General features: G+C 42.4%; 1 protein-coding gene across 1 annotated transcript in view; it reads left to right on the top strand.

Moving 5' to 3' along the window:
* C2H6orf120 (chromosome 2 C6orf120 homolog) overlaps positions 1–25619 on the top strand; it is a 45299-nt gene that overhangs the window by 4965 nt on the left and 14715 nt on the right. The window lies entirely within an intron of this gene.

The raw sequence follows: 25619 nt of genomic DNA, 5'->3' as shown, positions 1-25619 counted from the left end.
ATCAGCGCCAGAGAGATCCACAAAACTCCCTCAGATATTGATATTCATTCATATAAATGTCCCAACCAATTCACCTGTCCCACTGTTACATTTGTAAATGTGTATTTTTTCATGAACTCGTATGATTTTTTTTTTTTTTTTTCAGAAGTCACTTTTTTTTCAGGCATATAAATATTTTCACTAAATCATTTGATTAAATTGCCCTTTTTTCTAAAATTGCTTTTATGATTTCATATATGTCTTGCATTGTGACCTGCATTCATGCTTCTGTGGTCGAAGCAAAGCTTAACTTTGGGATCCTGAGAAAAATGCAGCAAAGCCTGCTTTTTGTAAGCACCTTCATAACTGCTTGCAGCAAAAACACAACATGTGAGCATAGCCTTAAACTTTTATATTACCGGTAGTTATTTTGAACAATGTAAAAAAATGTCAAAAATATAGCTTTTTTGTCATGCTCACACACAAAACAATAAAATAAAGTCAAATCAAAAAATGACATACAAATAATGGTATCAATACAATGTCAGTGTCCTGCAAAAAACAAGCCCTTAACATAGCTAAGTCGAAAAAAAATAAAAAAGCAACTGCTATCAAAGTATGATGATGGAAAAACAAATTGTTTGTAAAAAAAAAAAGTTTTTTTTATTGTGCGAAAGAAGAAAATCCTATATAAACGTGGTATCACTTCTATCATAATGACCCGGGGAATAAAGTTATCTGCTCACTTTTACTGCACAGTGAATGGCGTGAAAAAAAAATGAGTTTCTGGTGTTTGTGCTGCCCAATAATAGAAAAAAAAAAAAGCAATCGAAATAAGTTGTTGCCTGAAAGAGAACAAATAAAAACGTCAACTCACCCTGCAGAAAACAAGCCCCCACAAGTTTTGTTCAGAGTAAAAATAAAAAAAGATATGGCGATTCAGTAAATAACTTTTTTTTGTAAATGTGTTTTAGGCTATGTGCACACGGAATTGCTGCAGAAATTTTCGTGGCAATTCCGCAACTGTGCCATGGGTAAAACGCATGCAGAATTGGCATGCATGTTCCCGCTAAACACTAGCGTTTTACAAGTGTAATTAGCTTGCAGAAAGCTAGCGTTTTCCAAGCGATCTGTAGCATCGCTTGGAAAACTGATTGACAGGTTGGTCACACTTGTCAAACATAGTGTTTGACAATAGAGATGAGCGGTGTTCGAGTCGAAATGGTCGCCATTTTCAAATTCGAGCTGTTTTGGGCGGTGTAAGAGTCGTTCGACGAACTCTAACAATTTGCTTAAAATTCGGCTGTTCGAGTTTCTGTTCGACAACTGTTCGATCACCAAAAGCCTAACTTGATTTTCACATTAAAACTGTTTATCAATGTTAATAGACTGTTTCAGTGTATAGGGGGCGGGGGATAGATCTGTGCTGAAATAATGCCGATCTCCATTTTTTTTTCTTTCCCGCATTTACAGTGGGGCGGTGCAGTCTCTCAGCCTATCAGCAGTGCACACACACACAGCAATGTGCATGTGATTAACACAAGCAAGGGCATGTGTCATTGGCTGTGTATGTCACATGTCCTTGCCCTATAAGAACCAGCCATTTTCCCGTCGCCACCATTTCCTCACTGCTGCAGCTTAGTGTTAGACGGCACCGCTGCTGCTGTGGGCGCTATACAGTCTAAGAGTCTTTTTTGCAAGCAAATTTTCTGATAGAGAGAGAGAGGTTTAGGGAGTCGGGACTAGTTGTAATATCAGCCCATTTCAGGGTAGGTTACAGCAGTTCATAGCACTTTTTGCCAGGCAGGTCTGTGCCAGTGCTGTGCAAGTGTTTGTTACAGCATTTGGTGTAATCTAGCTCCTTTTTGGCTAGTAGCATTGTCTGGTAGTCATCTGAGTAGCCCACCTGTGAAGCTAGCTACACCGCCTGTGTATCTACATTTTTATTGCATCTAACCCAGTAAATCGTTTTGGGCTTAGTAGCAGTGTCTGCACGTCAGTGGAGTAGCCTGCCTGTGAAGCTAACTACACCGCCTGTGTATCTAAATTTTTACTGCATCTAATCCAGTAAATCGTTTTGGGCCTAGTACCACAGTTTGGCCACTCAGCTCTGCTCGGTTTCCATCCATCGTTTTTTGTGCCAACAACTACAGAGTTGCCAATTAATAAAGCACCAAAATGAGTGGCAAAAAGCCTGCTGCTGGTGGAAAGGGGAATAGGCGTGTTGGACAGGGGAAAAAAGGTTGTGTCCGTGGGGTAGGTGGTAAAGCAACAGTAACATCTGCAGAAGAAAGACCATTTTCCAGCCAAAGTAAGATGTCTACTTCTTTTCGTGGACAATCTGATATGATCTCTTTCTTACGACCATCGCTACAAATTCCAGATGAGGCACAAAAACAGCAGGTGCTTGAACGGATAGCAAGTGCTCGTTCAAGTGGGCTCTCCTCCACCTCAACTTCAACATCACAAATAATCCAGTCCTCAAAGGTGTCACCCCAATCGCACTTGCTTCCTCACAGCTCCCAAGTCTCCAGCCGCCCGTCTGAGTATGGGGTAACACAGATGGTTGAGTCTGCAGAACTGTTTACTCATGCTATAGCCTGGGAATCAGAGGTCTGCTCCAGAGCTTCTGTGAATCCAGATGAGAAAATGATCTGCACTGATGCCCAGAATCTTTGCGAGTCGGATCCAGGCCCAGATGAAGAAGGTTCTGAGCATAATGTAGACCCTCATTCCCAAACTGTAACTCCTGTTGGTGGAGACAATGAGGAAGATGATGAGACTGAGATACCTGATTGGAACGAAAACTTTACTTTTCGGTCAGGGCAGGAAGAGGTTGGCTCTGAGGACGACGGGTGTGAGAACACACAGGGTGATGATGACGAGGTTCGAGACCCCACTTACTGTGCTAGTGACGAGTCTGACAATGAGGTTAGGTTGCGCCTTCCTGGACTGAGACGGAGTACTGGAAGCACGTCAACAACTGTATCCTCAACCACAACTGTGCCTCTGAGCACAAGTCGTGGTGGCTCTTCAGGTCGCATAGGCTCTAAGCCTTGCATAGCCTGGGCATTTTTTGAGATCACAAAGGATGACCCAACTCATGTTGTCTGTAAGATTTGTCACCAAAATCTCAGTAGAGGCCAAAAAATGAATAGTTTGAGTACTTCATGCATGAACCGTCACATGGATATGAGGCATAAGTTGCAGTGGTAAGCTCACTGTGCTACAATGCGGCCTAGTGGACCGGGCCAACCACCATCTGCCCCATCAATTGCATCCGCAGCCTCTTCATCCTCTGTGACTGTGGGGACAGCAGTCGCACATGGTTTTGGATGCAGACCTTTCACCTCTTTACCCGCAACAGCCAGTGTGATTGGCAGGTCGTCATTACATTTGCAAGTGGAAACACCTGCTGGTATTGAGTGCTCTCTGACATCAAGACCACCATATTTTGATCAAAGCAACATAATATCTCCACCTGCACCTTCCTCACAGACCAGCAGTTTGCCGGGGACACCCTACTCAACCCTGTCTAAGCACGGCAGCCAGCCCTTGGTCCCTCAGATGTGGACAAGTAAAAGACCATTTCCTCCTAGCCATGACAAAGCTAAGAGGTTGAATTTCACCATCTACAAGCTGTTGGCTACAGAAATGCTGCCTTTCCGCCTGGTGGACACAGAGGATTTTCGAGACCTTATGTCCGTCGCAGTGCCCCAGTACCAGATGTCCAGTTGCCACTACTTCTCAAAGAAAGCTGTGCCTGCGCTACACCAGCATGTCGCACACAACATCACCGCTTCCTTGAGAAACTCTGTGTGTGACAGGGTGCATTTCACCACAGACACTTGGATAAGTAGACATAGACAGGGGCGTTACATGTCGGTGACTGGGCACTGGGTAACCATGGTGACATCAGGAGAAGGGGCTGCTGTCCAAGTCTTGGTGTCCCCACGAGTTGCGTGTCGATCCTCTGTATCTAGAAGTTCCTCCACTGCTTCTCCCTCCTCAACCTCCTGTCGGTCCTTCACCTGCACCCAAAGCCTGTCTGGTAATGCCACCCGCGTTCTAACTGCGCAGAAGGAATCCTGCACATCTTACTATACTGTCACCAGGGTTCAACGGCATCAGGCGGTGTTTACCTTGAAATGTCTGGGAAATGTGAGTCACACAGCTGAGGAGTTGTGGTCAGCTCTGGAGACCGAGTTCCATCAATGGTTGTCTCCACTGAACCTGCAGCCAGGGAAGGCCGTGTGCGACAATGCTGCAAACCTGGGTGCGGCCCTTCGCCGGGACATTGTCACACACGTGCCTTGTATGGCTCACATTTTGAACCTGGTTGTCCAGCAATTTTTATCCCGGACTAGATGGGCTTCTGCACAGTCTCTGTGTGCTCACTTAGTTCGCATCCTGCAGCTCAACGACTTACATCTCTACAGAAGTCGTTGGGCCTGCCAGTTCACAGGCTGAAATGCGATGTGCCCACACGGTGGAGTTCAACTCTACACATGTTGCAGCGACTGTGACAGCACCGACGAACCCGGGTACAATACGTTATGACGTATAGCCTGGGCAAACGAGATCCAGAGGTGGGGCAAATCACGCTGCAGGAGTGGTCTCAGAACAGGGACCTATGCACCCTTCTGCACAGTTTTGAAATAGCGCAGAAGATGTTTTGTGCTGATGATGCCATTATCAGCATGACTATTCCGGTCATATACATGCTAGAGCACACCTTAAACAGTATTCGGAGTCAGGTGGTGGGACAAGAGGAGGAGGAGTCGTATGCGGAAGGGATAATATCTCCAAGGTCCAGACGGTCGGCAGCACCAAGGCGGCTGGCATTGGAGGGTAGGGGAGAGGGATTACAGAGGGCTCATGGTAGCAGCCAAACTGTTGAGGAAGGTGCAAGAGCTGAGGAAGAAGTGGAGGACCAACTGGTGCTGGGAATGGAAGACTCATCAGATGAGGGAGACCTTGATCAAATTTCTGTTGTGCGAGGTTGGGGGAGAGGGCAGAGGAATGAAGCATGCTTCTCACCTCACCGCCACCAAGACAACAAGGACTTGGTCCTCATGGATGCGCAAGACACATGAGTGCCTTCTTGCTGCACTACCTGCAACATGACCCTCGGATTGTCAGAATCCGATGTAATGCCGACTACTGGGTTGCCACACTCTTAGATCCCCAGTACAAAAGTAAATTTGGCGAAATAATTCCTGCCATAGAAAGGGATTCACGCATGCAGGAGTATCAGCAGAGACTGTTACAGAATCTTACGTAAGAAATGTGAAGATTGTTCCAGCTCCTTTCCGATTAAAACGGAAAGGAGCTGGAACAATCTTCACATTTCTTACGTCTTCAGCTGTTGCTACGTCTGGGTCAGGACGGGTTCACGTGCTCCTGTGGTCTGTTGGTGAGCTGACTGGGCCCTTGGCCCCCGCATTTTTCTATTGATTTTTACAGAATCTAAGGCTACTTTCACACTAGCGTTTTTTTGCATACGTCGCAATGCGTCGTTTTGGCGAAAAAACGCATCCTGCAAAGTTGTCTGCAGGATGCGTTTTTCCCCATAGATTTACATTGGCGACGCATTGCGACGTATGCACACACGTTGCAACCGTCGTGCGACGGTTGCGTCGTGTTTTGGCGGACCGCCGGCAGCAAAAAACGTTACATGTAACTTTTTTTGTGCCGACGGTCCGCCATTTCCGACCGCGCATGCGCGGCCGGAACTTCGCCCCCACCTCTCCGCACCTCACAATGGGGCAGCGGATGCGTGGAAAAACAGCATCCGCTGCCCCCGTTGTGCGGCGCGTTCACTGCTAGCGTCGGTACGTCGGCCCGACGCACTGCGACGGGCCAAGAACGACGCTAGTGTGAAAGTAGCCTTACGTCTGCTTTTCCATAAAACAGCAGTGGTGCACGTAGTGAATCTCTGAGTTCTAACTTGCCAACCGTGGGACTATCGAGTCATCACTCAAACCGTAACACCAACATCATATCTGGTGGTAACAGCAATTTTTTCCAATCGTTTCAAGAATTTTTTAGACCATCCTTTGCAAGGCCACAGGAGACAAGAAGTCTGATGCATAGTCAACGCCTAGAGAGGATGGTACAGGAGTATCTCCAAGTTAACATCGATGCCATGACTGTGGAACTGGACCCTTGCTCATTTTGGGCTTCCAATCTGGAAAAATGGCCTGAGCTCGCCACTCACGCCTTGGAAATCTTGTCGTGCCCCGCAGCCAGCCTTCTCTCTGAACATGTGTTCAGCGCTGCTGGTGGTGTGCTGACAGATAAGCACACGCAGCTGTCCAGTGACAATGTAGACAGACTAACGTTCATCAAGATAAAGAAATCCTGGATCCGCAAGGACTTTTCTACCCGTGTCATCCTGGGGAGACTAAAAGCTTGATGATTTTTGAAAATCACCTCGCCAACCATTTTAAAAAACTCTGGCGAAATTGATGCCACTTAAGTGGTGTCTGTGGCCCAATTTTTGGAAAATATGGAGACTCTTTTTGGAGTCCCCTTGCTGTGTTTTACATGACGTTGGCATCGTCAATTCCAGGTGGGTGGGGATGCTCCCCCCACCCCTTTTAACCTTTAGAAACTACATACACTATGGCTTGGGGTAACACAGATGGTTGAGTCTGCAGGGCTGTTTACTCATACTATGGCCTGGGATTCAGAGGTCTGCTCCAATGCTTCAGTGTCTGCTAGTCAGCATAGTAGCCCACCCATGAAGCAAGCTACACCGCCTGTTTATCTAAGTACTAATTTTTAACTGCGTCTAGCCCAGGAAATCCTTCTGGGCCTAGTAGCAGTTTCTGCTACTCAGCAGAGTACCCCACCCATGAAGCAAGCTACACCGCCTGTTTATCTAAGTAATAATTTTTAACTGCATCTAGCCCAGGAAATCCTTCTTGGCCTAGTAGCATTTTGTGCTACTCAGCAGAGTACCCCACCCATGAAGCTAGCTACACCGCCTTCCTTTATCAATATAACCACTCGGCTCTGGGGTGTCCGCTCTCCCTCCCGCTCTCTCCTCACAAGTGGACTACCGCATGTATTCACACTGTGGTGAATCTTTTGGGCCCAGGCATAAGAAGCCGTCGAGGTAATGGATAATATGTGCCCCCTTAGAAACGTCCATGACGACCCATTCGAGGAAGCAACTAAACGCCTCAAATAGTGAGCAGGATATGGAGCACCCAATGGGTAAACAGCGATCTATGTAGTATGCTCCTTCACAGAAGCAGCCCAATAGGTGGACACTATTCGGAGGCACAGGTAGTAACTGGAACGCCCCCTCAATGTCTGTTTTGGCCATTAGGGTGCCCCTTCCCAACTTCTTGACCCGCCTGATTGCCTCGTCAAAGGAGGTACAGTATATAGTACTGTACTTGGTTCCGCGTCGATGTTGTCGTTTACTGACCTGCCCCTTGGATATGACAAATGGTGGATTAGTCTGAATGTATTGGGTTCCTTTTTTGGGACGACTCCCAACAGGGATACCACTACGTCTTCTAAGGAAAGTGTTCTGAATGGACCCGCCATTCTACATAAAGATATTTATTTTTTACATTTTTTTTGTCATGACTTCTGGGTGTTGGTAGGCTGACTTTAGATTTTTACTCCAGCCTTTCTTGATTTTAGAAGGGCATGACATGCCTACATCTGTGTCTCCTCCTCCTTTTACTCCTCCACCTCTTTTCTTTTCGCATGACTATATGTAGTTGTGACTTTCCCATGGGTTGTGTCTTCTGAGCAGTTTGTCAGCTTTTGGACACCTTTTAAGGTGTTTTCTATGTGTTTGTCTGCCATTGGTTTCAATGGGGTTCGACTGTGTTCGTCGAACACGCCCCAATTCGATGAACCGAACTGAACTCGTTTCAATGGGGTTCGACTGTTCGTTGAACATGCCCCAATTCGACAAACCCAACTGAACTCGAACACTAGGGGGGTGGCTCAACACTAGTGAGTACAAGGGGAAATGTGATGTCCTAATGAAGAAAAGAGGGGGGTGAGGAAAGAGCCCCACGCGTATCGCTGCTGAAAGAGCAGCTTCGTCAGGGGAAGTAAGTACAAGGGGAAATGGACTAGTTAGATCGCGTCCTCATGTGTGCATCAGCTCCAGGTGATCGAGGTCCGCTCTCCCCTATCCTGTCTTGTGTCCACACATGGGTATGTGCTTAATCCATACATACAGGTCCTTCTCAAAAAATTAGCATATAGTGTTAAATTTCATTATTTACCATAATGTAATGATTACAATTAAACTTTCATATATTATAGATTCATTATCCACCAACTGAAATTTGTCAGGTCTTTTATTGTTTTAATACTGATGATTTTGGCATACAACTCCTGATAACCCAAAAAACCTGTCTCAATAAATTAGCATATCAAGAAAAGGTTCTCTAAATGACCTATTACCCTAATCTTCTGAATCAACTAATTAACTCTAAACACATGCAAAAGATACCTGAGGCTTTTAAAAACTCCCTGCCTGGTTCATTACTCAAAACCCCCATCATGGGTAAGACTAGCGACCTGACAGATGTCAAGAAGGCCATCATTGACACCCTCAAGCAAGAGGGTAAGACCCAAAAAGAAATTTCTCAACAAATAGGCTGTTCCCAGAGTGCTGTATCAAGGCACCTCAATGGTAAGTCTGTTGGAAGGAAACAATGTGGCAGAAAACGCTGTACAACGAGAAGAGGTGACCGGACCCTGAGGAAGATTGTGGAGAAGGACCGATTCCAGACCTTGGGGAACCTGAGGAAGCAGTGGACTGAGTCTGGTGTGGAAACATCCAGAGCCACCGTGCACAGGCGTGTGCAGGAAATGGGCTACAGGTGCCGCATTCCCCAGGTAAAGCCACTTTTGAACCATAAACAGCGGCAGAAGCGCCTGACCTGGGCTACAGAGAAGCAGCACTGGACTGTTGCTAAGTGGTCCCAAGTACTTTTTTCTGATGAAAGCAAATTTTGCATGTCATTCGGAAATCAAGGTGCCAGAGTCTGGAGGAAGACTGGGGAGAAGGAAATGCCAAAATGCCTGAAGTCCAGTGTCAAGTACCCACAGTCAGTGATGGTGTGGGGTGCCATGTCAGCTGCTGGTGTTGGTCCACTGTGTTTCATCAAGGGCAGGGTCAATGCAGCTAGCTATCAGGAGATTTTGGAGCACTTCATGCTTCCATCGGCTGAAATGCTTTATGGAGATGAAGATTTCATTTTTCAGCACGACCTGGCACCTGCTCACAGTGCCAAAACCACTGGTAAATGGTTTACTGACCATGGTATTACTGTGCTCAATTGGCCTGCCAACTCTCCTGACCTGAACCCCATAGAGAATCTGTGGGATATTGTGAAGAGAAAGTTGAGAGACGCAAGACCCAACACTCTGGATGAGCTTAAGGCCGCTATTGAAGCATCCTGGGCCTCCATAACATCTCAGCAGTGTCACAGGCTGATTGCCTCCATGCCACGCCGCATTGAAGCAGTCATTTCTGCCAAAGGATTCCCGACAAAGTATTGAGTGCATAACTGAACATTATTATTTGATGGTTTTTTTGTTTGTTATTAAAAAACACTTTTATTTGATTGGACGGGTGAAATATGCTAATTTATTGAGACAGGTTTTTTGGGTTATCAGGAGTTGTATGCCAAAATCATCAGTATTAAAACAATAAAAGACCTGACAAATTTCAGTTGGTGGATAATGAATCTATAATATATGAAAGTTTAATTGTAATCATTACATTATGGTAAATAATGAAATTTAACACTATATGCTAATTTTTTGAGAAGGACCTGTATAAACCCGGCCATTTCCCCTTGTACTCACTTCCCCTGACGAAGCTGCTCTTTCAGCAGCGATACGCGTGGGGCTCATTCCTCACCCCCCCTCTTTTCTTCATTGGGACATCGCATCTATGTGGATTCAATCATGGCCACTTGTGCCTAAGGAGAGCTGGCTTTACGGTGACTATGTGGTGATTATTTAAGTCTATATGGTGTTCCCTTGTCATAGGACCTTGCTTCAAACATTAGGTTTTAATTTGAAAACAATATTTATTTTTTTTGTGTTTTCTTGGGTTTGACTGGAAGCATAGATTATTAATAGGTCTTAGACTTATCATTATATCTGGTTCATTTCTTGGTATCCAGGGAATACATATCCTTTTTGGCAGATATTTTCCATCTTATGGATCTACATAGGTGCAGCTCTGTCTAGGGACATACAGGTGTATGCATATACACATTTCTTTCTCCACATATCATTATGCTTTATTAATGTTTTTTTGATTGAAATGGCATAATTGATTAAGGTTATTATGGTACATATTATATTTGTCGTGAGCATGGCTAATCATAGTTGTGTTTGCCTTATTGGTATGGGCCTCATTTACAGGTCCATCTAAATTGCCTTTAGGGGGGTGATGGTAATTGGGTTATGTATTGTATTTTTAAATGTTCTTAAACTTATTGTGTACTAGGTGTAATAAAGGTTTTTCTAATTTTACTACGAGGATGTGCATACCATCATTAGTTTAGTCTTGTTCTCTTTTTTTCTCTTGTATAAGTGCAGAAAAAGAGCACAAGAAATACAATGTACCATTAAGCCCTGAGGGTGGTTTGGACGTTAATGACCGGGCCAATTTTTACAATTCTGACCACTGTCCCTTTATGAGGTTATAAATCTGGAACGCTTCAACGGATCCTGGAGATTCTGATATTGTTTTCTCGAGACATATTGTACTTCATAACAGTGGTAACATTTCTTTGATATTGTAGCAGATGAAAGAAAGAAGATTGCGGGCACTCACCAACCATAATTATATTCAGTCTTTATTCCAACATAGAGTAAAACGTAGGACAGGCAGGGAAATGTTGATCCACTAGACGACGGACCGTTTCGCGCAAATGCGCTTCCACAGGTCTTGACGCTAACAGGTGGTGGATATATCCTTATAACGACATCCGTTTGTTTGGTTACCACCCCTTCTTAGCGTACAGCTGCCTACTTCGCTAATAAAATCATGATAAAAATTATTTAAAATACATCAATACAGCAAACAACATGCAAGATAAATTGAAGACAATGGTATATAAAAGAAACAAAGGTGAACAGACACTTATTAACAAAGAAAAGCATTTACAAGAAGACCGACATGTCTAATTTCTCATTTAACCCTAAAGGGCCCGTAGCATTTAATCGCAAAATCCATTTACCTTCTCTTTTCAGAAGCTCTCTATTGTGATCGCCCCCATTTGCTGGCAGATAGACTTTCTCTAATCCGACAAAGCGCAATAAAGACGCATTACCTTCATGGTGGGTATTCATATGAGAAATAAGGCGAGGAGCACCTTTTCTTGTACTAATTGACCTGAAGTGTTCCCTAAACCTGATGAATAAGGGTCTGATCGTCTTCCCAATATAAAAAAAGCCACAAGGGCAAAAAAGTGCATAGACTATGTGAGTAGTTCTGCAGGTTATCAAATCACGTACCTGATGCGTGAAAGCACCGATTCTGATTGTTTTATCTGTGATATGATATCTGCAGAAATTGCAACTTCCACATCTAAAATTGCCTTGCGGTTTACCTGCATCCAACCAGTTTTTTTGTTTTACCGTCACATTATTCCGTACCAATATGTCTTTCAAATTCCTACCTCGACGAGCAGCAAAAAGGGGGCCCCTATTGGTTTTCTCCAACAACACTGGATCTTTTTCCAAAATATGCCAGCTTTTTCTTATTGCTGTTCTTATGGATGAATGAATATATCATCCACGAATCTTAAATAATGTTTTATGTGCTTTAGATAAAGGTTATTGGAATATATGTATCGTTCCTCAAAAACCGATAAAAATAAATTTGCTAAGGTACATGCAACGGGCGTACCCATTGCAGTACCTTCTATTTGAAGAAACCACTTAGAATCAAAACAAAAAGCATTATGGGAAAGAATAAATTGTAAACCTTTATCTAAAGCACATAAAACATTATTTAAGATTCGTGGATGATATATTCATAATTTGGGACGGTGATGAACGATGCTTTGACCATTTTGTGGAATCTCTGAACAAAGAGAACACTATGAACATGAGATTCACTTCGGTGTTTGGTGGGTTAAAATTAGAATTTCTGGATATAAAACTAAATGCAACTAGTGGCATAATACATACTGAAATACATCGGAAACCTTCAGCATCTAATGCCCTTTTACACTATGGAAGTGCACACCCTTTTTACACTAAGAACTCTCTCCCGTATAGCCAGTTCCTCAGAGTCAAACGAGTAAATAGTAGTCTGGAGGGTTATCAGAGACAAACAGGGGAACTCTACAACCGTTTTAGAGCAAGAGGTTATCCCAATAGCGTTCTAGATAAAGCTTTGGAAAAAACGCAGGTATCTATTAATGGAGGAGGTAAAAAGAGAGAAAGTGAAACAAAACAGAATAAAAGATTTGTTTTTAGTTTTGAGTATAGTCCAATGGATTCTGCCATAAGAACAGCAATAAGAAAAAGCTGGCATATTTTGGAAAAAGATCCAGTGTTGTTGGAGAAAACCAATAGGGGCCCCCTTTTTGCTGCTCGTCGAGGTAGGAATTTGAAAGACATATTGGTACGGAATAATGTGACGGTAAAACAAAAAAACTGGTTGGATGCAGGTAAACCGCAAGGCAATTTTAGATGTGGAAGTTGCAATTTCTGCAGATATCATATCACAGATAAAACAATCAGAATCGGTGCTTTCACGCATCAGGTACGTGATTTGATAACCTGCAGAACTACTCACATAGTCTATGCACTTTTTTGCCCTTGTGGCTTTTTTTATATTGGGAAGACGATCAGACCCTTATTCATCAGGTTTAGGGAACACTTCAGGTCAATTAGTACAAGAAAAGGTGCTCCTCGCCTTATTTCTCATATGAATACCCACCATGAAGGTAATGCGTCTTTATTGCGCTTTGTCGGATTAGAGAAAGTCTATCTGCCAGCAAATGGGGGCGATCACAATAGAGAGCTTCTGAAAAGAGAAGGTAAATGGATTTTGCGATTAAATGCTACGGGCCCTTTAGGGTTAAATGAGAAATTAGACATGTCGGTCTTCTTGTAAATGCTTTTCTTTGTTAATAAGTGTCTGTTCACCTTTGTTTCTTTTATATACCATTGTCTTCAATTTATCTTGCATGTTGTTTGCTGTATTGATGTATTTTAAATAATTTTTATCATGATTTTATTAGCGAAGTAGGCAGCTGTACGCTAAGAAGGGGTGGTAACCAAACAAACGGATGTCGTTATAAGGATATATCCACCACCTGTTAGCGTCAAGACCTGTGGAAGCGCATTTGCGCGAAACGGTCCGTCGTCTAGTGGATCAACATTTCCCTGCCTGTCCTACGTTTTACTCTATGTTGGAATAAAGACTGAATATAATTATGGTTGGTGAGTGCCCGCAATCTTCTTTCTTTCATCTGTTACAGTGATTTGAACTTTATATCAGCGTGAGCACCCGATACCTTATAGCTTCTATTATCCACCGGGTTCATTAGCTGTTATTGGTGATAGAACCAGCTGTCAGTGCGGTCTCTTTTCCTTTTTTGTGTGGACATTTCTTTGATATTACCTGCGTTTATTTGTGAAAAAAATGGAAATTTGGCAAAAATTTGGACTATTTCGCAATTTTCCAACTTTTAATTTTTATGCCCTTAAATCACAGAGATATGTCACACAAAATACTTAATAAGTAACATTTCCCACATGTCTACTTTACATCAGCACAATTTTGGAAACATTTTTTTTTAGGGAGTTATAAGGGTTAAACGTTGACCAGCAATTTCTCATTTTTACAACACAAAATGTGATGTGGTCCCTAAAAAAAAAATGAAGTCATTTTGAGGGGTCTATGTAATATAAAATAACCAAGTGTGACACAATTCTAAAAACTGCACTCCTCAAGGTGCTCAAAACCACATTCAAGAAGTTTATTAACCCTTCTGGTGCTTCACAGGAATTTTTGAAATGTTTAAAAAAAAATGAACATTTTAATTTTTTTTCACAAAAAATTTACTTCAGCTCCAATTTGTTTTATTTTACCAAAGGTAACATCAGAAAATGGACCCCAAAAGTTGTACAATTTGTTCCGAGTACCTTAATACCCCATATGTGGGGGTAAACCACTATTTGGGCGTATGGCAGAGCTCAGAAGGAGCGCCATTTGACTTTTCAGTGCAAAATTGGCTGGAATTGAGATGGGATGCCATGTTGCTTTTGGAGAGCCACTAATGTGCCTAAACATTGAAACCCCCCACAAGTGACACCATTTTGGAAAGTAGACCCCCTAAGGAACTTATCTAGATGTGTGGTGAGCACTTTGACCCAAAAAGTGCTTCACAGAAGTTTATAATGTAGAGCCGTAAAAATAAAAAATAATAATTTTTCACAAAAATGAACTTTTCGCCCCCAATTTTTTATTTTCCCAAGAGTAAGAGAAAAAATTGGACCCCAAAAGTTGTCAAATTTGTCCTGAGTACGCTGATACCCCATATGTGGGGGTAAACCACTGTTTGGGTGCATGGCAGAGCTCGGAAGGGAAGGAGCACCGTTTGACTTTTCAATGCAAGATGGGCTGGAATTGAGATGGGACGCCATGTTGCGTTGGGGAACCCCTGATGTGCCTAAACATTGAAACCCCCCACAAGTGACACCATTTTGGAAAGTAGACCCCCTTAGGATCTTATCTAGATGTGTTGTGAGAGCTTTGAACCCCCAAGTGTTTCACTACAGTTTGACGCAGAGCAGTGAAAATAAAAATTCTTTTTTTTTTTCCACAAAAATTTATTTTTTAGCCCCCAGTTTTTTGTATTTTCCCAAGGGTATCAGGAGAAATTGGACCGCAGAAGTTGATGTGCAATTTGTCCTGAGTACGCTGATACCCCATATGTGGGGGGAACCACCGTTTGGGCGCATGGCAGAGCTCGGAAGGGAAGGAGCGCCATTTGGAATGCAGACTTAGATGAATTGGTCTGCAGGCGTCACATTGCATTTGCAGAGCCCCTGATGTACCTAAACAGTAGAAACCCCCCACATGTGACCCCATATTGGAACCTAGACCCCCCCAAGGAACTTATCTAGATGTGTTGTGAGAACTTTGAATTCCCAAGTATTTCACTACAGTTTATAACGCAGAGCCGTGAAAATAAAAAATCATTTTTTTCCTACAAAAATGTTTTTTTAGCCCCCCAAATTTTTCTTTTCCCAAGGTTAACAAGAGAAATTGGACGCCAGAAGTTGTTGTCCAATTTGTCCTGAGTACGCTGATACCCCATATGTTGGGTAAACCTCTGTTTGGGCGCACGAGAGAGCTCAAAAGGGAAGGAGCACTGTTTTACTTTTTCAACGCAGAATTGGCTGGAATTGAGATCGGACGCCATGTCGCGTTTGGAGAGCCCTGATGTGCTTAAACAGTGGAAACCTCTAATCCAAACACACCCCTAACCCTAATCCCAACCACACCCCTCACCCCAACACACCCCTAACCCTAATCCCAACCATAACCCTAACCACACCCCTAACCCTGACACACCCCTAATCCTAATCCCAACCGTAAATGTAATCCAAACCCTAATCCTAGCCCTAATGGGAAAATGGAAATTAATAACTTTTTTATTTTTTTATTTTTCCCTAACTAAGGGGGTGACGAAGGAGGGTTTGATTTACTTTTATAGCGGGTTTTTTAGTGGATTTTTATGACTGGCAGCCGTCACAGACTAAAAGACGCTTTTTATTGCAAAAAATATTTTTTTGGGTTACCACATTTTTGAGAGCTATAATTTTTTCATATTTTTGCGGGACGAGATGACGTTTTTATTGGTAACATTTTCGGGCACGTGACATTTTTTGATCGCTTTTTATTCCGATTCTTGTGAGGCAGTATGACCAAAAAACAGCTATTCATGAATTTCTTTTGGGGGGGTGTTTATACCGTTCCGCATTTGGTAAAATGGATAAAGCAGTTTTACCGGTCAGTACAATTACAGCGATACCTCATTTATATAATTTTTTTGTTTTGGCGCTTTTATACGATAAAAACTATCATAGAAAAAATCATTATTTTTGCATCGCTTTATTCTGAGGACTATAACTTTTTTTATTTTTTCGCTGATGACGCTGTATGGCGGCTCGTTTTTTTGCAGGACAAGATGACGTTTTTAGCGGTACCATGGTTATTTATATCCGTCTTTTTGATCGCATGCTATTCCACTTTTGTTCGGCGGTATGATGATAAAGCGTTTTTTTGCCTTTTTTTTACGGTGTTCACTGAAGGGGTTAAATAGTGGGACAGTTTTATAGGTCGGGTCGTTACGGACGCGGCGATACTAAATATGTGTACTTTTGTTTTTTTTGTTTTTTTTATTTAGATAAAGGAATGTATTTATGGGAACAATATATATATTTTTTCTTTATTTAGGAATTATTATTTTTTATACACAACTAAATATTTTTTTTTTTACTTTATAACATTGCCCCAGGAAGGGGCATCATGTTATAAGGTCAGATTGCTGATCTGACACTTTTCAGAGCACTGTGTCAGATCAATGATCTGACAAGCAGGGCTCCTGGCTTACCAGCGCCTGCTCTGAGCAGGCACTGGTAAGCCACCTCCCTGCAGGACCCGGATGCAGCCCCACGGCCATTTTGGATCCGGGGCCTGCAGGAAGAAGAAGGTAGGAGACCCTTGGAGCAACGTGATCACATCGCGTTGCTCCGAGGGTCTCAGGGAAGCCCGCAGGGAGCCCCCTCCCTGCGCGATGCTTCCTTATATCGCCGGAACACTGCGATCATGTTTGATCGCAGTGTGCCGGGGGTTAATGGGCGGTCCGTGACCGCTCCTGGCACATAGTGTCGGATGTCAGCTGCGATAGTCAGCTGACACCCGGCCGCGCTACCCCCGTGAGCGCAGCTGATCGCGCTGGACGTACTATCCCGTCACTGGGAATTAAGTCCCAGGTCACCTTGACGGGATAGTACGTCCAATGGGATTAAGGGGTTAAAGGTCATCATGTCCAAGAATTCAATGAAATAATTTGCTACAATTAAAGTGCAAGGAGGAAGAGCACACATATAATTGTAATGTCCCGTTACCACGCACCTTGACTCGCGTTTCAGAAAAAACTTCCTTAGAAAGTTTTTTTCCCCCTGACAAAGGAAGTTTTTCTGAAACGCGCGTCGGGGTCTGCGGTAACGGGCCGTGGCGACCCTTAACCCATTATCTACCAATGTCCTTTTTTTGGGACGCCTAATCTTTAGCTTCTAGCAACTAAGATTTTATATTTTTTATAATTAGGTCCAATTTTTAGTGTTGTGTTTGTAAAATGAATGTTTTCAAAATAGGAAATCATGTCATTGTCATTTTTAATGGAATATTGGGACGCCCTTTTCTGAAAAATCCATACTTGTAAAAATTTTAATTTGGCAAATAATGGGTTAAAGGTATATTACAATTTGTGCTCTTCCTCCTTGCACTTTAATTGTAGCACATTATATTATTGATTTCTTGGATGTGGCGACCTTCAATGGTACATTGTATTTCTTATGCTCTCTTTTTCTGCGCTTTTTGTGGCATATTATTTTGATTGTTACCTCACATAGTAACCTCATTGGCTGGCTTATTATTAACACAAGCACTTTTTGTTATTTATTTTTGAATTTTTTTTTTGCACATTGGGGAATATATATATATTTTTACATGGGGTCTGCCGTTTTGTATGTAGTACAGACCAAAGTTTGGACACACCTCATTTAAAGATTTTTCTGTATTTTCATGACTATCAAAATTGTACATTCACACTGAAGGCATCGAAGCTATGAATTAACACATGTGGAATTATATACTTAACAAAAAAGTGTGAAACAACTGAAATTATATCTTATATTCTAGGTTCTTCAAAGTAGCCACCTTTTGCTTTTATGACTGCTTTGCACACTCTTGGCATTCTCTTGATGAGCTTCAAGAGGTAGTCACCGGAAATGGTCTTCCAACAATCTTGAAGGAGTTCCCAGAGATGCTTAGCACTTGTTGTCCCTTTTGCCTTCACTCTGCAGTCCAGCTCACCCCAAACCATCTCGATTGGGTTCAGGTGTGGCGACTGTGGAGGCCAGGTCATCTGGCGTAGCACCCCATCACTCTCCTTCTTGGTCAAATAGCCCTTACACAGCCTGGAGGTGTGTTTGTGGTCATTGTCCTGTTGAAAAATAAATGATGGTCCAACTAAACGCAAACCGGATGGAATAGCTTGCCGCTGCAAGATGCTGTGGTAGCCATACTGGTTGAGTATACCTTCAATTTTGAATAAATCCCCAACAGTGTCACCAGCAAAGCACCATCACACCTCCTCCTCCATGCTTCACGGTGGAACCAGGCATGTAGAGTCCATCCCTTCACCTTTTCTGCGTCGCACAGACACTGTGGTTGGAACCAAAGATCTCAAATTTGGACTCAGAAGACCAAATCACAGATTTCCACTGGTTTAATGTCCATTCATTGTGTTCTTTAGCCCAAACAAGTCTCTTCTGCTTGTTGCTTGTCCTTAGTAGTGGTTTCCTAGCAGCTATTTTACCATGAAGGACTGCTGCACAAAGTCTCCTCTTAACAGTTGTTGAAGAGATGTCTGCTGTTAGAACTCTGTGTGGCATTGACCTGGTATCTAATCTGAGCTGCTGTTAACCTGCGATTTCTGAGGCTGGTGACTCGGATAAACTTATCCTCAGAAGCAGAGGTGACTCTTGGTCTTCCTTTCCTGGGGCGGTCCTCATGTGAGCCAGTTTCTTTGTAGCGCTTGATGGTTTTTGCCACTGCACTTGGGGACACTTTCAATGTTTTCCCAAATTTTCGGACTGACTGACCTTCATTTCTTAAAGTAATAATGGCGACTCGTTTTTCTTTACTTAGCTTTTTTCTTGCCATAATGCAAATTCTAACAGTCTATTCAGTAGGACTATCAGCTGTGTATCCACCAGACTTCTGCACAGCACAACTGATGGTCCCAACCCCATTTATAAGGCAAGAAATCCCACTTATTAAACCTGGCAGGGCACACCTGTGAAGTGAAAACCATTCCCGGTTACTACCTCTTGAAGCTTATCAAGAGAATGCCAAGAGTGTGAAAAGCAGTCATCAAAGCAAAAGGTGGCTACTTTGAAGAACCTAGCATATAAGACATAATTTCAGTATTTTCACACTTTTTTATTAAGTGTATAATTTCACGTGTTAATTCATAGTTTTGATGCCTTCAGTGTGAATGTACAATTTTCATAGTCATGAAAGAAAATACAGAAAAATCTTTAAATGAGAAGGTGTGTCCAAACTTTAGGTCTGTACTGTGTGTGTGTGTGTGTGTGTGTGTGTGTATGTGTATGTATATATATCTATATATATAATTGTCTAAGGGTTTTTCTGTCTGTCTGTCCTGGAAATTCCGCGTCTCTGATTGGTCGAGGCCGCCAGGCCTCGACCAATCAGCGACGGGCACAGTATAGACGTAGATGTCATAATGGTTGCCATGGCGACGATGATGTCATAAAAGTTGCCTCGACCAATCAGCGACGGGCACAGTCTGCTGCGAATTCTGGAATCATCATTGTCCATATACTACGGGGACATGCATATTCTAGAATACCCGATGCGTTAGAATCGGGCCACAATCTAGTATGTGTGTGTGTGTGTATATATATATATATATATATATATATATATATATATATATATATATATATATATATATATATATATATATATATATACATATATACACATACATACATACATACATACATACATACATACATATATATATATATACACACACACACACACACACACACACACACACACACACACACACACACACACACACACAGTACAGACCAAAAGTTTGGACACAAACAGACATCCGAGATGCGAACTCTGCTTCAGGAAAATGGCCGCCGCGATCTCCATCTGCGCACGCGCGGCATCCCGCGGCCATTTTCCTGAAGCCCCGGGCAGCAGAGCGCTCCATCTGCGCACGCGCGGCCACAGGAAGATGGCCGCCCCCACCGATCACCAGGGAAATAGCGCAGATCGCGCTCTTTTTCCACACCTATGAAGTGGATTCGGGCCTTGGCCATGCGCAAACCACTACGCCACGAACGAAAAACTAAGCAAGATCTGGGGGAAGGAACAGCGATGTCACCACGCCCATTTGACCAGACCAGCCTGATTGACAGGCGAAAACGGCGACTTTGGTAACGTATTTCGGCAGCATAGGTGGGGAATCAGGGTCCACAAAATACACTATTGTAATGCACAGCTCAGGCCCTATTTAACGGTATTTTTATCTCATACGGAAAAAACGGAGTGACAGGTTCCCTTTAAGTGGTTTTCACTGACCTTAACAGAACACCGTGGCTATCTATTCAATACTTGTGTATATACCTTCAAGATTTTATATATATATATATATACACACTTTTAATATTTTTATACTGTCTCTGGTGTGTGGGTTTTAACAGTTATCTGCTCTTGAGTTTCCCAAAAGATTAGTTACCACTAATACAAATGCTACCCATGCAGCCTTTTACTTACCCTGCAACCAACTTCATTTTCTTCATCTTGAAGAAGCTTGCAAATCTGAGGTTTAATAAAATCTCCTTTATCTTTGCTTCACTCAACCTTGGAAATGTATCAATGTGATACTTAAATGCTTTTGCATCTTTATCCATTGCCTTTACAAAGTTCTTCATTAGACCTAACTTGATATGCATTGGTGGTAGCAATTTTATGTTGCTCAACGAGTGCTGGATGCAGGCATTTCTATTTTTTGGTTAAAGTGAATGTTGGAGAGTCCAGTCTCTTTTATTGTAGTTATATGCTGTGTTACGACTATTCCACTCAGACAGAAAGCAGCAATACTTTGTGTAGCCACCCTGGAGACCAAGTAAGGGGGCAGGCAACACCTTTTAGTCACCACAGAGGGCCACAAATATTGTTCATAGTTCAGGCACCTCAACACCTGTTTCATGTTGTCACGTGTGTTGCATAGTTTGGTCGCAGAAGAAACTTTTGAGATTATATGGGGTAATTCAACTTTTACCTACACAGAATATGAGGTACATGCATCAGCTTCTTAATACAGCATAACAGGAAGTCTAAAAGACCTTTTTACCAGAGAGAAAGTGAAACCAAAGTACAACACGTATATGCATTACATTCAACTAAGCATATAACAGTAACAACATCGCCATCTCCTGTCAGAAAAGTGTAAACTCCTCCTTCACACAAATAAGTCTGTATCTGTTGCATATCTGCCAACACCCTTTCTCAACAGTAAGGACTTATTCAGTTAAGCTGAATTTCTTCATCAGTCTGTCTTTCAGCATTTAATGCCTTTGTGAAAATATGTGCTGCCATATCTTCTGTTGGGCAGTACTCTAAATTTAGGATTCCTTGTTCCTGGTGATCTCTCAAGAAGTGAAACTTCACATCAATTTGTTTAGTTCTTGGATTAACTCTTTCCATCTGAGCAAGAACTAGACATACTTGATTGTCTTCATACATCTTTGTTGCTCCCAATTGTTGTTGTCCTAAGTCTGTTAGCAGTTGTCCTAACCATAGAACCTCTTGACTGGCATGTGGTTGGCGACATTCTGCTTCTGTCGACGACAGCGTTACTATAGATTGCTTCTTACTAGTCCAACTAATTGGTCTGCCTGAGAACAAGAAAAGATAGCCACTGGTAGATTTCCTGTCAATTGGATCTCCAGCCCAGTCTCCATCAACGTATCTGGTTAAAATGCATTTCTCACTTGCAGGTAGTTTCAGTTTAACGCTGCTAGGCCCTTTCAAATAATGTATTACCCTCTTCACTGCATTCCAATCCATTTTGTTTGGCTTTGACAACTTCCTGCTCAAAATTTCCTCTGCTGCTGCAATGTCTGGCCTTGTAACAGTCGCAAGATATAATCATTTTCCCATTGCCTTTCTGTATTGTTCATTATTCGGTAACAGATTCTGTTCTGTTCACTATTTATTTCCTTTGGATAGTTGGTTTCCATTTGAGACTTTACAGGTTTTGCATCTTTCAATCCAAATGTTTCGATTATGTCTTGAATCATGTGATTTTGATTAAGAAGGACACTTCTGTCTTCTTCTCTTTCTATCTGCATTCCTAGGTACTGATTCACATTTCCCAGATCTTAGATCTCAAAGTGTTGATCTAAAGTTTTCACTATCTCCGCTTCATTCCTTTCTTTTTCAAAACAAACTAAAATATGGTCCACTTATATCAGCACATAGATCCATCTGTCTGACAGTCTCTGTATATAGACAAGGATCAGCCTTGCTTCTTTGAAAATGTTCAAGGTTTGAAAAAAAGATTTTTATTTAAAATAATAATAATTTTCTCCTTCAAACTTTACTAAAGAATGCTCCCTTTGCAGCAATTACAGCATTGCAGACCTTTGGCATTCTAGCAGTTAATTTGCTGAGGTAATCTGGAGAAATTTCACCCCATGCTTCCAGAAGCCCCTACCACAAGTTGGTTTAGCTTGATGGGCACTTTTTTCACGGTCAAGCTGCTCCTACAACAGCCTAATGGGGTTGAGATCTGGTGACTGCGCTGGCCACTCCATTGCAGATAGAATACCAGCTACCTGCTTTTTCCCTAAATAGTTCTTGCATAATTTGGGGGTGTGCTTTGGGTCATTGTCCTGTTGTAGGATGAAATTGGCTCCAATCAAGCGCTGTCCACAGGGAATGGCATGGTGTTGCAAAGTGGAGTGATAACCTTCCTTATTCAATATCCCTTTTACGTTGTACAAATCTCCCACTTTACCAGCACCAAAGCAACCCCAGACCATCACATTACCTCCACCATGCTTGAAAGATGGCGTCAGGCACTCTTCCAGCATCTTTTCAGTTCTGCGTCTCACAAATGTTTTTCTGTGTGATCCAAACACCTCAAACTTGGATTAGTCTGTCTGTAACAATTTTTTCCAATCTTCCTCTGTCCAATGTCTGTGTTCTTTTGCCTATATTAATCTTTTCCTTTTATTAGCTAGTCTCAGATATGGCTTGTTCTTTGCCACTCTGCCCTGAAGTCCTGGAGTCGCCTCTTTCACTGTAGACATTGAAACTGGCGTTTTGCCTGTACTATTTAATGAAGCTGCCAGTTGAGAACTGTATCTTTGAATTTTACAGTAAAGGTACCTTCACACATAACGATATCGTTAACGATATCGTTGCAACGTCACGCTTTTTGTGACGTAGCAATGATCCCGCTAACGATCTCGTTATAGTGTGACAGCGACCAACGATCAGGCCCCTGCTGGGAGATCGTTGGTCGTAGGGAATGATCAGAACCTTTATTTGGTCGCTGATCACCCGCTGTCATCGCTGGATCGGCGTGTGTGACGCCGATCCACCGATGTCGTTCACTTGTAACCAGGGTAAATATCGGGTTACTAAGCCCAGGGCCGCGCTTAGTAACCCGATATTTACCCTGGTTACCATTGTAACTCTGCTCTGTAACTGTGCTCTGCTTTACGGCCGGCCGGCGCTGACACATTCAGTGCAGGGAAGCCGCCGGCGGGGGACGTGACAGACATCAGAAGGTGAGTATGTAGTGTTTTTTTTTTACTTTTACAATGGTAACCGGGGTAAATATCGGGTTACTAAGCGCGGCCCTGCACTTAGTAACCCGATGTTTACCCTGGTTACCCGGGTGCTGCAGGGGGACTTCGGCATCGTTGAAGACAGTTTCAACGATGCCGAAGTCATTCCCCTGATCGTTGGTCGCTGGAGAGAGCTGTCTGTGTGACAGCTCCCCAGCGACCACACAACGACTTATCAACGATCACGGCCAGGTTGTATCGCTGGTCGTGATCGTTGGTAAGTCGTTTAGTGTAACGGTACCCTAAGCCCTTTGCCAGTCAGACGCTTTACAGATAACAATCCTCCTTCTAGTCCTGGAACATAACACATCCTTTACTAGTAATTTTGAATAATGCCCAAATCTATCAGGACAGATTAGCATTTCTTGTCCAATAACTTCAGCGGTTATTTCACTCCCATCTGCGAGATAAAATGCTTCCTTATTTTCATCAAGTTCAGTAAAGAAGCTTTTATTACTAGTCATGTGACTTGTTGCTCCTGGGTCAATAAACCAGCCTGACCATGACTATCAGTTACTTTAAATGTACCATTCCAGTGATCTGCATGTGGGTTAAAATTGTGCTTTTTTACTTTGTTCTCATTTTGTTATCATTTCTGTTCTGCTTTCCATATAGTACAGTCTTTCTTCAAATGTCCCTTTTTTCTTACATCTGAAACATTCTCTTGTCTCTGTATTATGGGGCTTGTCTGTCGCTTTAAGAGCATTTTCACTATCCCTTTCAGTGGAATCGTTTGTTTGCTCTTTCCTTCTATGATATTCATCTAAAAGTCTGGTCTTTACAAACTCTAGTGTAATGTATGCTTCAGGTCTTGTCTCTAGTGCGTTTATCAGAGCAGTGTATGAATCTGGTAAACTTCACAATAATATTGCTGCTATATGGCTTTCCTTAATGTCTTCACCAACTGATCTCAGCTGTTACAACCTCCATCATGGACTTTATATGCGCCTGCATTTCTATCCTTGCACTTAATCTCATCTTGTAAAGTTTTCTTAGCAGAAATAGTTTGTGATTTAAGCTGGATCTTTCATGTAGCTTTCTCAATGCCCACATTCCCTTTGCTGTATTCTCATTCCTTATGTGGATTAATTGATCATCATCCACTAAAAGCTGATAGTAGATTTTGCTTGTCTGTTTTTCTTATCCAGTATCTGATTATTATCATTGGGTCTGTCTGTAGATATTACCTCCCATAAATAATGTTTAGACAATAACATCTCCACTTTAATCTTACATAACTGATAGTTCTCATTGTTCAGCTTAGCTACTGTGAGTCTCAGGTCTGAACTGCTGCTCATCTTTAACTTATTTGTCTTAATTGTTTGGAGAGAATTCCTCTGAAGTATTCTTTTGCATTCACCAAGTCCTTTTTGTCTTCTATGCTGGGCCCATAACCTGTTGCATAGTTTGGTCACAGAAGAAACTTGTGAGAGTAGATTATATGGGGTAATTCAACTTTTATCTACACAGACTATGAGGTACATGCATCAGCTTCTTAATACAGCATAACAGGAAGTCTAAAGGACCTTTTACCGGAGAGAAAGTGAAACCAAAGTACAACAAGTACTGTATATGCATTACATTCAACTAAGCATGTAACAGTAACATCGCCATCTACTGTCAGAAAAGTGTAAACTACTCTTGCATACAAATAAGTCTGCATCTGTTGCATATCTGCCAACAATGTGGACTGCATAATTAACTGTGATTGAAGGTAGCGCATTGCAATTATGCAGCCAGACTGCTTTTGGGCTTATTTTGGACTAATCAATGAGGAGCATCCATTCCCCTGGATTACAAGTTATCTTCAGAGCTTCAATTAAACTGTTGATGTTGTTGCATGCCACAGGATCGCCCTCCATGAGCAAGTATTGGACAAGATCTTTATCACGGTTAGAAATCCGAACATGGCC

Source organism: Ranitomeya variabilis, chromosome 2 (genome assembly GCF_051348905.1).
Source record: "Ranitomeya variabilis isolate aRanVar5 chromosome 2, aRanVar5.hap1, whole genome shotgun sequence".
Lineage (NCBI taxonomy): Eukaryota > Metazoa > Chordata > Amphibia > Anura > Dendrobatidae > Ranitomeya > Ranitomeya variabilis.
Note: the sequence above shows the minus strand (reverse complement) of the source record. Positions and strands in the feature narration are given on the sequence as shown.